We start from the raw sequence: 13,032 nt of genomic DNA, 5'->3' as shown, positions 1-13,032 counted from the left end.
TTCCATCTCAGCACCCATGAGATCATGACCTGAGCCAAAACCAAGAGCCAGACGCTTAACTGACTAAGCCACCCACGTGCCCCTGGCTGGCTCATATCTCATTTCTCTCCATGTATAGGAATATGTAGCCATCTGAAGATATGAAATTAATTTAGTCTAGATTCACATTTTATATTTACTCAAGTGTGAACTCATAAAAAGTTTATTGATATAATTTAGGATGTGAAGAACTAAAATACATTCCAAATATTGATCAAAATAGTGTGTGAAGTGGAGAACTTCCTATCAAAATCATTGTTATGCATTGCCCGATCCCTCTCTGTAAAATCCTTTTCCTCCTCAAAAGCACACCCTCCAGTTGGTGAATTCTTGAGCTGATTTGCTTTGCAAGGTGCCAAACATGAAGATAAAGTAAGAAGTGTAGCCAACTAGAAGGCAGAAATATAAGTGTACAAAGAAGACATTTCTGCTAGAGTCTCAGGCATTCAGGAGGTTCGTAATCTTCATACAAATATATAAAATTTCTTCATGAGCTTTTTTCATTTGAATCCATTCTCTTTCTCTTCAGTTCTTCACATCAAGCCTGCAAAAAAAAAAAAAAGGAAAAAAAAGGAAGCATTAGTTTTGTTTTCATGAGATATATTTAGGGATAGCTTGAAAATCAGTATGACAGGTAAAAGTCAAAATTGAAGACCTCATTTTCACTTGGAAACTTCGTCTCTTGATTCCATGAATGTAAAGTGAACTATGAGTAGGTGTAACCATCAACTTTGGCTCTAGTGATTTAAGTAATTCCAAACTAAATTAGGATGGCTTCCTTCTGAAAGGATTAGAGTATAATGCTAACCTTATGTTTACGACTTGCAAGACCTTTGGTGCCTGTGGTAAATTTGCAATCATGGCTCCAGTTCTCCCCCCCTCCCTGTATCCATCCCCACTGCCATGTAACTTTTTAGTTTCCTACTATCGTAGATGGGGTATAAATTCCTCATGTCTGAGTTTGGCCACGAGACTTGCTTCAGCGAACAGAATGAGGCAGAAGTGATGGTCTGCCACTTCTGACCATGGACCTCAAGAGATGTCACATGTGTTTGCTAACTCTCTTGCACACCTGCCATTGGCCTGCCCGCTGATGAAGGAAAAGGATGAGAAAGATGTGCAGCTGAGCCACCCCAGCTAACATGCCCCAACCAAGCCCTGTCTAACACAGAGGCCCCAGCTTATACAGATGCGTAAGTGAGCCCAGCCTAAATCAGCTGAGCCATGAGCATATGAGCCAGGATAATAAATGACTTTGTTCTAAGCCATTGGATTTGGTGGGGGGAGGGGGGTTGGTTATGTACTATTGGCTAATGGATATAGTGCCATTTCTTTTAAAATCTCTTGGAATGCAAAGATCATTTGACGTTATTTACACGTTTGTTTTCCATTATTCCTGGTGTCATTCCTTGTATTCTTTACTTACGTGAACAGGTTGAATCTTTTCTAACAAGCAGAATGCTCACATTTTTTTTATTGTCAGTGGCTGGAGAAAGAAAACTCCACAAACAAAGGTCCCTCACTGCTGTAGCAGACAGTACGGCTTGGGTCACTCCATTTCCATTCTCAACTACCTTCACCCTTGTTTTTCTCTACTACAAAGGCTGGTTGCCAAAGACTCTACCTCCCGGTATGTCTTCAAGGTAGGGTTAGCCATGGGACCCAATCATGGCTAGTGAGCCCTGAGGAGAGTTCTGTAGCTGAGGTCTTTTATTTTTATTTTTTATTAACACATAATGTATTATTTGTTTTGGGGGTACAGGTCTGTGATTCATCAGTCTTACACAATTCACAGCGCTCACCATAGTACATACCCTCCCCAATGTCCATCACCCAGCCACCCCCTCCCTCCCACCCCCCACCACTCCAGCAACCCTCAGTTTGTTTCCTGAGATTAAGAGTCTCTTATGGTTTGTCTCCCTCTCTGGTTTCATCTTGTTTCATTTTTCCCCTGCCTTCCCCTATGATCCTCTGTCTTGTTTCTCAAATTCAACATATCAGGGAGATCATATGATACTTGTCTTTCTCTGATTGACTTATTTCATTTATGTAGCAGAGGTCTTTAAGAAAGCTTTGCTTTCTGGTGTTTTTTCTTAGAGCCCATTGTGTCATTGAACATTTATAGCATTGCTGTAATGCAGTTTCTGTTTATATGGGCATACCTCATCTTCTTGTGCTTCACTTTATTGCACTTTGCAGATACTGCATTTTTTACAAACTGAAGGCTTGCGGCAACCCTGTGTCGAGCAGGTCTACCGGCGCCATTTTTCCCAACAGCATCTGCTAACTTCGTGTCTCTGTCACATTTGGGTAATTTTCACAATATTTCACACATTTGCATTGTTATATTTGTTATGGTGATCCATGATCAATGATCTTTGATGTCACTATTGTAATTGTTTTGGGGTGCTATATACCGTGCCCATGTAAGACGGCAAACTTAACAAAGGCTGTGTGTGTTCTCACTGCTCCAACGACCAGTCCTTCTCCCCGTCTCTCTCGCCTCGGGCCTCCCTATTCCCTGAGACATAACAATATTGAAATTAGGCCAGTTAATAACCCTTACAATGGCCTCTAACTGTTCAAGAGAAAGGAAGAGTCATTCGATGCAGCACACTTCACTGTTGTCTTATTTTAAGAAATCGCCACAGCCACCCCCACCTTCAGCTCCCAGCACCCTGATCTGTCAGCAGCCATCGACATCAGGCAAGACCCTCCACCAGCAAAAAGAGTACAACTTGCTGAAAGCTCGGATGATGGTTAGCAGTTTTTTAGCAATAGTGTATTTTATTTAAGGCATGAACATCTTTATTTTTAGACCTAATGCTATTGCACACTTAATGGACTGCAAAACAGTGTAAACATGACTTTTATAAGCACTGGGAAACCAAAAAATTCATTTCAGTCACTTTATTGCAGTGGTCTGGAACCAAGCCCACAATGTCTCCAAAGAATGTCTGTACTCATTGTTGAGATGAAATACATAGAGGTCAAAAGGCAAAGTGAGTAGCTCCAAGTCTCATAGCTGGTGAACAGAAAAGCTGGGATTTGAACTCAGGTGTTTTGACTCTGGGGTTTTTTCCACACCACTAACAGGGAAGTTTTGGATGGTTCTAAAACCAGAGGGAAAGATAGGGAAAGATTAATAATTACACAGCTGAAAACATTATCAACAGCAGTCAGCACAGGCTTTCATATTTCTTTAGCATTTTTTTTTTTTTTTAGAAACTCGGTTTTTGGTCCACGCCAGTCACCAAGAGGAAGCAAGATACCAACTCCAGAACCCAGGAGTTCTGGCTGAAATGCATTTTGTTGACCAGCAACTTCCCAGCCTCATCCGGGCCCTCCGGGCAGTCTGTTTCTGACCACTCTCCCTCATGCACCCTGCACTCTGAGTTTGCTGGACACTTACTGCTTCTGTAACACGAGAAGAGCCCTCAGGCCTCTCCCTCTGTGCTTATAACTTTGGACTAGAATCCCCCACCCCGCCTTCACCATGACTCTCCACGTAACATGCTGCGTTGTAATTATCTGTTCTGTGCATCCTCTCTGTCCTCTCATGTCTTCCCTACATAGCTGTCCTGCCACGAGGCTGTCACCTCCGGGAGTGTGTGAACGTGTCCTATTCATTTCCACATCCCACTGCCTATCACAGCACCTGGCCCATAGCAGGGCCCTGAGGACTGACGCGTGGGACCACTCGGGGAAGTGAGAACAGGAGGAGACCTGGAGTTGGAGTTACAGCCAAAGCCACGTTCGCCAGTGTGAGGCAGCAGGAATGAGCGAGGGGCCACGCAGTACCCCAGGAGTGTTGATTGGATGTGCCGCATCCCCGTGGTGCTGTCACAGCTGCCCTGGGCCCCAGCTACAGCCCCATCGTGGTATGCTCAAGCCATTTGACTGCCGTGGTGACTGTGCTGGGTGACATATGGCCAGTCCCTCTGGCTTAGTGAGAGGCCATGACAATCTGCCCTGGAAGCTGAGACATTCCTTCGGCTTCTCTGAGCAGCATGGAAAGAGTGATGAGTCATAGCAAATTGTCACTGAAGCATCTATGAGGTGTGATTTCTCTCTCAGAATTGTCCAGACTGTGAAGTGCCATCTGCAACCCAGAAATGGGAGCCATTTCTGTGATGGGCTTGCTCGGGACTTTGACCACCACATATATGTCCCCGGTGGATGAAATTATGGCTATACTGAGAAGTGCAGGATGAGCCATTTGCAATGATCCCTCAGGGACCCCTCACGACTGGGGTCAGCTTGTGGACCTCTGACTCTAGGCAGTTTGGGAAACACAGGGAAATGTTGACCCAGTCTTCCCAGATCATCATCGCCACGGTAAGAGGGCCAGATGATTTAGAAAAACAAACACGTGGAGTTCTTTATGCAACACTCTTCCCGGGGGGACCGTGCTCTTTCCCCTTCACTTGCTGTGCCCACAAGCCATGGGAAGCATGGGGAAGCTGGTGGAACAGGGGACTCCTGTGCCCAAATCATCGGTCTGTGCTTCATATGGGGGTGGAGAAACAGCTGATGGTGATGGCATCAGTTTTGACCACCTACTGTGCGCCACTTGACACAGTTCCTTCACTTAATCTACAGTGTGAACTCAGTTCTCCCTTGTAGAAGGAGCCAGGCAAAAGGCAGCAGATGGGACAGAGGAGTCATGGCAGTTGTCCTTCTGCAGACCACCCTGCCCCCCACCAGCTTTCCCTCTCCCTCCTGGGTCCCAGTGGAATCCAAGAGGACCCAGCAAGCCTGGAAGCAGGACACTGCGGATGGCTGCAGTCACATATGGTCCTTCCAGCCCTGCAAAGCCCCCAAAGGACCAGAGACTCCATCCTTGACCTTGTGGGACTCAGTGTGTTCTCGGAATACCTGTCGGTTACCGGAATACAAGAATGCAAGAATTCGGAGACTTGGGGTCAGGGCTCAATTTTACAAACGGGACCAATGGGAAAGGATCCAGAGCTAAAATTGCTCATGCCGCAAAGCACACTTGTTTGTCGCGTTGTTGGAATGCAAGTGTGTTGGGTGGCATCCCGGGCCGCTCCGCTTTGCTGCCTAGACAGCAGCTGTCAGTTACTCTGCCGTGTCCTTTCTCTTGTAAGGACATCTGTGAGAATGATGGGGACTATGAGGCACTCTGCTGAAAAGTCACTCTCCAGGCATCCCACACAGGTTTTGTACCCAAATCAAAAAGACACAGAAGCCCCACTTCTAGTTTACACTTGGGAAAGACACACCCTGGCTGGTACAGGGGCGATATACCACATATCTCCCTTGTGTCACCCTAAGTCCAGGCTGAGCAACATGTGATGTTTATGCCTTGCCATGACCCATTTATAGCTGTGTTAGTCATAGTGGCCACGGCCCCTCATACATCACTTACGAAATGGAGTCCACTCAAGACTTGTCTGCATTTAGTCCTTTAACCAGACACTCGGGCACTGTGCAGTGATTACTTCCTCCTGGGTGGGGCTAAATCACAGAGCCATAAACACAGTGACACTCAAAAGTTGTCAAGAGAAAGGGTATACCTCATATTCTGTCTGGTTCCATATGCAATGGCTGACCATGCACCCAGAGCAAAGTGGCGGAAGCTTTGGAATTGGTTGGAGGGCGTCGGTAGGGTCCTCTAGAGCTGATAAAGAACATGCACGCCCATTGGCCCCTGTCGGTGCCCTCAGGGAGACGAAGGCGGCACAAGCCACACCCGCGGCTCCTCTGGAACCTCATGCACCAGTGCCAGGGAAACAGGAGGAAGTGCGCCGCCCGGAATTGCATTCCGGTTAACTCCAAACCCGGAATTCTCTTTTATCCCAAACAGCCACTCATAAGGTAAAAGAAACAAAACTCTAAGTAAACACTTTTAAAACTTTTTTCTTAAACCATGAAGCGTCCACCCAGATTGGCTTTTGTGCATCATGAGGCCTCTGGTGGAGAGAGCGAAAATGGAAATGTTTCTACCAAGACCTAGTAAAAGCAGGGAAGATGAGAAAAAGCACAAAGAGCAGGACTTTTTTTTTTTTTTTAATTCCGCACCTAAAATCCAGATTCAAACAGTGTTCTGTGCTGGACATGGAGAATTTGAGTAAGGAAAAGGCAAATTGCGTGTCCAGGTCAAATCTCACTAAAACAAGTTCAGAAGGGTTTTGTTGTTTGTTTCGTTTTTTTTTTAATCCTATTGTATTGAGAATTTGTTGTCCTGGATAATCAAGCCAGAGTTGAGGGCCGGCAGCTGAGACAACATTGAGCTTGTTTGGGGAGATCTTAGCGGAGAAAGGGGCACCGTCCGAGACCGGTCACCACTGGCAGCTCCTGGCTCTGTGGTCAGTTTCTGTCCATCCAGCAGAGCACAGACCTCCCTGTTTCTAAGGGGGCCAGTGATTTACTGGAGAAACACTGACCCAAGACTTCCCACGCAAAGCAGAGCTCACGAACACCAAAGGTAGACAAGGTGATAAAACAAATGGAGTAGACTGCTGTCTTATCCAAGCGATTCTCAGAGGTTCCAAAGATGGCGAACCCCTTCTGTGTTGTTTAGGCATGAGCATTCAAGGCCTAGAGACAATGGTGCTTGCATCAGAAATAGCCAACATCCTCTTAGAACCATCTGGCAACAGAACTGTGGCAGTCACAGGTTCTGGAACATCCAAATGGTAAACTAATTAGTTGACATAAGGTTAACAGAACCGATAAAATAAATATACTGCTCTATGTCTCTCTCCCGTAAGGCATCCTGGAAAACACATTGCCATGGAGATCACCTTAGAGCTGACTGACCTTTTCTGTTTGTTTTTACAGCAGCTGATGATGGTACCAAGAGGTCCAAGGACTCAATATTCAAATAAAAACCTGGCATTTGATGTTCCATCAGGCAAAGATAGAACTACAAAGCTTTAAAACTATTTTTGAAGATGAGCAGAACTAGAATTGTAGTACTGCTCCTCGTTTTCGAAATTAGGAAATTAAAATCCAGAGGGGTTGACTCACTTTGTCCAAGGTCACACAAACTAGTTAATGGCTGGTCCAGGATTAAAAAGCCTGTCTGGAGCTCTTTCCCCCATGCTGAAACTCTTTTTCAAAACTCATATAAAATGGGCACAAGTCATTTATACATACTGGCAGTATTTAAGGCACCTTGCAGGAACAACCGATACAAAGAAATATATCTGTAGTGTATCAATAATCTGACTTAAACACCCTTGTACTTATTCTAATGGACACCAGAATTTAACTTAAAAAATATCTCTTGCCTTCTCAGAATTTAGCAGTATTTCTTTTTAATATTTTTTTTCGAGTAAATGGACAAATCTTAAGTGAACAACTTGATGGATTTTTGCTATGTATGTGTGTATACAGCATGTATGGCTTTTATTTGTACATAGCTTTTCAATACTACTGTATCTGCCAGCATATCCTCAAGGGCTGGGTGGTTTGTTGGTTTGTTTGAGAAATACTAGGTCCCAGAGACAATAAAACAAGTTTCACTTTTGAAAGAAAAGGAAGGGAGGTGAGAAAAAAAAAAACTTGCCATGGTCAGATAAATGGAAAAATACTGGGTTAAACAAAGATAAAGCATTTTCTAAGTTTTAGGGCTGCTCAGAGCTTTATTTTCTTTCTTTTTTTTAAGTTAAATTTTAGTCAGTTAACATACAGTGCAATATTGGTTTCAGGAGTGGAATTCAGTGATTCATCACTTACATACAACAGCCAGTGCTTATCACAAGTGCCCTCTTTAATCCCCATCACCCATCTAGCCTAGCCCATCCCCCACCTGCCTCCTTCCAGCAACCCTCAGTTTGTTCTCTTTCATTAAGAGTCCTTATGGCTTGTTTCACTCTCTCCTGTTTTTCCCCCTTCCCATATGTTCATCTGTTTTCCTTCTCAAATTCCACATATGAGTGAGATCAGATTGTATTTGTCTTTCTCTGACTGACATATTTCACTTAGCATAATACACTCTAGCTCCATCCATGTCATTGCAAATGGTAAGATTTCATTCTTTTTGATGGCTGAGTAGTATTCCATTGTGTATATATACCAATCTTCTTTATGCATTCATCAGTCAATAGACATTTGGGCTCTCTCCATAAATTGGCTATTGTTGATAATGCTGCTATAAACACTGGGGTGCATGTACCCCTTTGAATTTCTATTTTTGTATCTTTTGGGTAAATACCTAGTAGTACAATTGCTGGATTGTAAGTAGTTCTATTTTTAACTTTTTGAAGAACCTCCATACTGTTCTCCAGAGTGGCTACACCAGCTTGCACTCCCACCAACAGTGTAGGAGGGTTCCCCTTTCTCCACATCCTTGCCAACACCTGTTGTTTCTGGTGTTGTTAATTTTAGCCATTCTAACAGGTGTGAGGTGGTATCTCATCCTGGTTTTGATTTGTATTTCCCTGATGACGAGTGATGTTGAGCATCTTGTCATGTGTCTGTTAGCCATCTGGGTGTCTTCTTTGGAAAAGTGTCTATTCATGTCTTCTGCCCATTTCTTAACTGAATTATTTGGTTTTGGGGTGTTGAGTTTAATAAGTTCTTTATAGATTTTGGATACTAACCCTCTATCAGATATGTCGTTTGCAAATATCTTCTCCGATTCCGTAGGCTGCCTCTTAGTTTTGTTGACTGTTTCCTTTGCTGTGCAGAAGCTTTTTATCTTGATGAAGTCCCAATAGTTCATTTTTGCTTTTCTTTCACCTGACTCAGGAGACATGTCTAGTAAGAAGTTGCTCTGGCCAAGGTCAAAGAGGTTGATGCCTGTGTTCTCCTCAAGGATTTTGATGGATTCCTGTCTCACATTTAGGTCTTTCATCCATTTTCAATTTATTTTTGTGTGTGGTGTAAGAAAATGGTCCAGTTTCATTCTTCTGCATGGGGCTGTCCAGTTTTCCCAACACCATTTGTTGAAGAGACTTTTTTCCATTGGATATTCTTTCCTGCTTTGTTGAAAATTAGTTGAGGATCCATTTCTGGGCTCTCTATTCTGTTCCCTTGATCTATGTGTCTGTTTTTGTGCCAGTACCATACTGTCTTGATGACTACAGCTTTGTAATATAACTTGAAGTCTGGAATTGTGATGACTCCAGCTTTGCTTTTCTTTTTCAGGGCTGTTTTGGCTATTTGAGGTCTTTCGTGGTTCCATACAAATTTTAGGATGGTTTGTTCTAGTTCTATGAACAATGCTATTGGTATTTTGATAGGGATCGCATTAAATGTGTAGATTGCTTTGGGTACTATAGATGTTTTCACAATGTTTGTTCTTCCAATCCATGAGCATGGAACACTTTTCCATTTCTTTGTGTCATGTTCAGTTTCTTTCATAAGTGTTCTAGAGTTTACAGAGTACATACAGATCTTTTACCCTCAGAGCTTTAAATATACAGATGTATATTGTGTGTTTTGGGTGGTGGAGATGACACCATGTAGCGTTTTCAAAATTTACTTTATTACTGAATCATTATTCTGGTTTTCTACTGCTTGTATTCTTTTTTCATTAATCATTCATTAATTCACAAATAGTGTCTGTAGTATTTCATCAAGTGGATACACTAGAGTTTACTTAATTATAATCCTATTAATGGGCATTTGGGTTTTGAATCAGTTTTGCTATCATAAATGAACAAAGCTTTTTCCACATGAACATTTTCTTTAGGATGGATTCCATCAAGGCCTAACTGGGCTGTGGGAGATAGAAATTCTTAATGGCTGGAATTTTCTCCATTTACTAAGCCCCACACCCTCACTGTGTAGGCTAGCGGGGTGCCTCCTATACAGAAGACACTCAATATCTATTGAGGGAATAAGCAAGTGTCTGTTTCATGATCATTTTCCCACTCATCTTGGTGAATATTATAAGAGGAAAATTGGTAATTCTTTTTTCATGGAGCATCCCTTTGATTATTAGTGAGGCTGCACATTTTCTCATGCTTTTCTAATTATACATCCACTTTTGTGAATTGTGAGTTCATTTCCTTTATCTGTTTATCTATTAAGGTGTTAGTGTTTTGCTTCCCAATTTTCCTGGGCTCTTTATATAATTGCACATTTCATGCAAAACAATTTTCTTGATAGAGCTTGCTGTTTAATGTTTGGATTTTTTTTCAAGTACAGACATTTTTTTAAATTAGTAAGATTTTGAGGGATGATTCTGCTGGCTCTTCTTTTTTTAATTAAAGTTTTTAAAAATTTTTTTTTATTTGACTGGAGTTGACATGTAATGTTACATTACCTTCAGGTGTACAACATATGTGATTGGACAAGTCTATACATTATGCTGTGCTCACCACAAGTGTAGCTCCCATGTGTCACCAGATGGCACTATTATAATATCACTGAATATATGGCTTTTACTTCTTTAAGAAGTTATCTGGGGAAGGTTAAACCAATGCCTTCATTTTTTTCCCAAATTATTCCAACCATGATTTTAAGTTAGTTATAGCCAAACCCTACCTTTTGAAGCCATCGTCAAAGGACTTGAATTCTATCATCTTAAAAGTGATAAGAGGTCAAAAAAGAAGGATGTTCATGGGAAGGAAAGAAGCATCACTTTGGAGATGTGAGGTCACATTTATAGGCTTTTGGAAACCACTCCCAAAGCTGTAGGGCAGGTTGTTTTTAAACTATCCAGAACAAGAAGCATAAACTTGGCTGCAAGTTAGAATCACCTGGAGAGTTTTTAAAAATCCCAAGGCCCCGGCTGCCCCCAGACCAATGATATCGGAGTCTCTGGGGGTGTGATCAGCATTCTTTAAAGCTCCCCAAGGCCTCTGATGCACAGGCAGGGTTGAGAACCGCTGGCCTAGAAGGGCTTCACAGACTTTAAAGTCCATAGAAAGCACGTAGGGATCTTGTTAAACTGCAGATTCTGACTCAGGAGGTCTGGAGTGGGGCCTAGGTTGTGTATTTCTAGCAACCTTCCAAGAGATGCTGTTGCTTTTGGTCTTTGGCCACACTTTGAGAATCCAGGGTCTAGAGGAGTCGTTCTCAATGTGTGGTGTGGTATTTTGCCCCCTCCCACGGACATTTGGCAATATGTAGAGACATTTTTGGTTATAACATCCAGAAGGAGGAGGTGACACTGGTGTCTGGTGGGTAGAGGCCAGGGATGCTCTAAGTATCCTACAGGGCCTGGAACAGCCCCCACCCCAAAGAGTTATCCCGCCCAAATGTGAATATTACTGAGGTTGAGAAATGCTTCTGTGAAAGAAAATGATCCCAAACCTGAGCTGGGACAGCTGTGTGCTCTGGCGCTATGAGTGGCCCCTTCTGGGGCATTTCTAATAAAACATATGAATGACTTTCTGATCAACTCCAATTAGATTAAGAGCCCCTTCTGGGAAATTAGATTTACCTGCCTCACTAAATTAGCCTTGTAACAGAGTTTCATGACCACTTCTATCTGGTCTAACAGGGTTATCTAACCACATTATTTCCTATTCCAAGTTTTTGAACTAGCCTTTTGAAGCCTCTTTAAGGAACTTTGTTTTTGTTTGTTTTATTGAAGTATAGTTGACAGGTGGACAACATAGGGATTCCACAAGTCTATATGTTAGGCTGTGCCCACAGGTGTAGCTACCGTCCATCACCGTGCAATGCTATTACAATACCACTGACCGTGTTCCCTGGGCTGTACCTTTCATCCCCCTGACTTATACAGTTCACGACTGGAAGCCTGTACTTCCTCCCCCTCCCCCTCCTTTAAGCAACTTTGGAATAAAGCTTTGACATGTACTTGCAATCAATTCATCAGAGAAATCCCTTCCACACCCTTTGCCTTGCCAGCCTCCAAACTGGTTCCCAGGTGGGGCCCTGTTTATATGTTCAGCTCATGTTTACTGAGTACCTACTATGGAGACGTTTTGGTGCAGACTCTGCTTTCATATCCCAGCTCTCCTGCTTCCTAGCTGTGTCACCTTGGGCAGGTGTTCTTTTGAAGTGCAGGAAACTAATAGTATCAAGCTTATAGGGTTGTTGGGAGCATAACTTACTAAAGCATTTAGCAGAGTACCTCCCATGTAGTAAAAGAAAAAAAAAAAAGCTTACAAGTCCCATAAAAAGCTTCTAAGTCAACATATCTCTTCCTCCCCCTCTGTCTTCCAAGCAAGATTCAGTCTTTGCCATTTTGACTTGAAGCTCGTTGTGGTGCTGATGGTTGGTGGAGGTCTAAGTGGCTGGAGTGGAGAATTGAAGAGTGAACTGAGTCGAAATTACAGAAAAAAGAAGGGCAGGGCTGGGGCAGTCCGTGGATAACTGGGTTTTGGGGAAATAATGAAGAGACACTTGGGGTAAGAAGTCTGTAGGGTGAAGGGATCTTGGGCTGATCATGAATCAAGAGACTCTTGGGGTAGTTCTACTGTGTGTTTTACAATGTAAATCCTTAGATGAAGATCTGCATTCATTTTTGAGGCCATTTTTGGCAACCAATTTATGCTTCTTTCGGATGTGGCTTGGGGCTTAGATGTGCTTAAATGGTCTTAAAGGTGGACACTAAAATGCCTGGCTTTAATTTGGTTACATCATATGTCAGAAAATGTATTAGGCACTGTGGATACCCTAGGGGACAATTTATCCCCCTTCAAGAAACTGAACATCTAGAAGGACAGTCAGATAATAAAATAAGTGGTAGCTGCTGTGGGTGCTATGCAGTTAAGAGGCCATGGAAGGGCTTTTCAGAAACTGTATTTAGACTGAGACCGAATGAGAGGCAGGAGGTAGCCAGCTAATGGGTATGGGAGAAAGACTTGAAAAGAATATTCTGAGCATGTGTTGTGGCCTCATGTCAGCATGGCACCTCCATGAACGGGGAGAAGTTCACTAGGGCTGGAGCAAGGAATGCTCTGAGTGGGGCAGAAATGCAAGATGGGAAGAGCTGGTGAGTATGAGCCGTTAGTGCAGGCCCTGGGGGTCGTGAGGAGCCGCTGAAGGATGTCCTGCAGGCAGTGACATTATCACTTTTGTGATTTTTCTTTTTTTTTTTTT

The 13,032-nt window shown here is 43.0% G+C and overlaps 2 protein-coding genes across 3 annotated transcripts in view; one reads left to right on the top strand and one right to left on the bottom strand.

Moving 5' to 3' along the window:
- LOC118548244 (membrane-bound transcription factor site-2 protease) overlaps positions 1-13,032 on the top strand; it is a 192,796-nt gene that overhangs the window by 18,011 nt on the left and 161,753 nt on the right. The gene's annotated exons all lie outside the window — the stretch shown is intronic.
- SMPX (small muscle protein X-linked) overlaps positions 187-13,032 on the bottom strand; it is a 56,297-nt gene continuing 43,451 nt past the window's right edge. Inside the window, exon 5 of one of the 2 annotated variants that reach the window (XM_078064472.1) lies at positions 187-583. The gene's annotated coding sequence lies outside the window, so the exon portion shown is untranslated. Of the gene's footprint in view, positions 584-2,934; positions 3,153-13,032 lie in introns of those variants that run through there. The other variant, XM_078064473.1, reaches the window with a different exon arrangement.

This window comes from Halichoerus grypus, chromosome X, assembly GCF_964656455.1.
Source record: "Halichoerus grypus chromosome X, mHalGry1.hap1.1, whole genome shotgun sequence".
Classification (NCBI taxonomy): domain Eukaryota; kingdom Metazoa; phylum Chordata; class Mammalia; order Carnivora; family Phocidae; genus Halichoerus; species Halichoerus grypus.
This window is presented reverse-complemented; position numbering and strand designations above follow the sequence as displayed.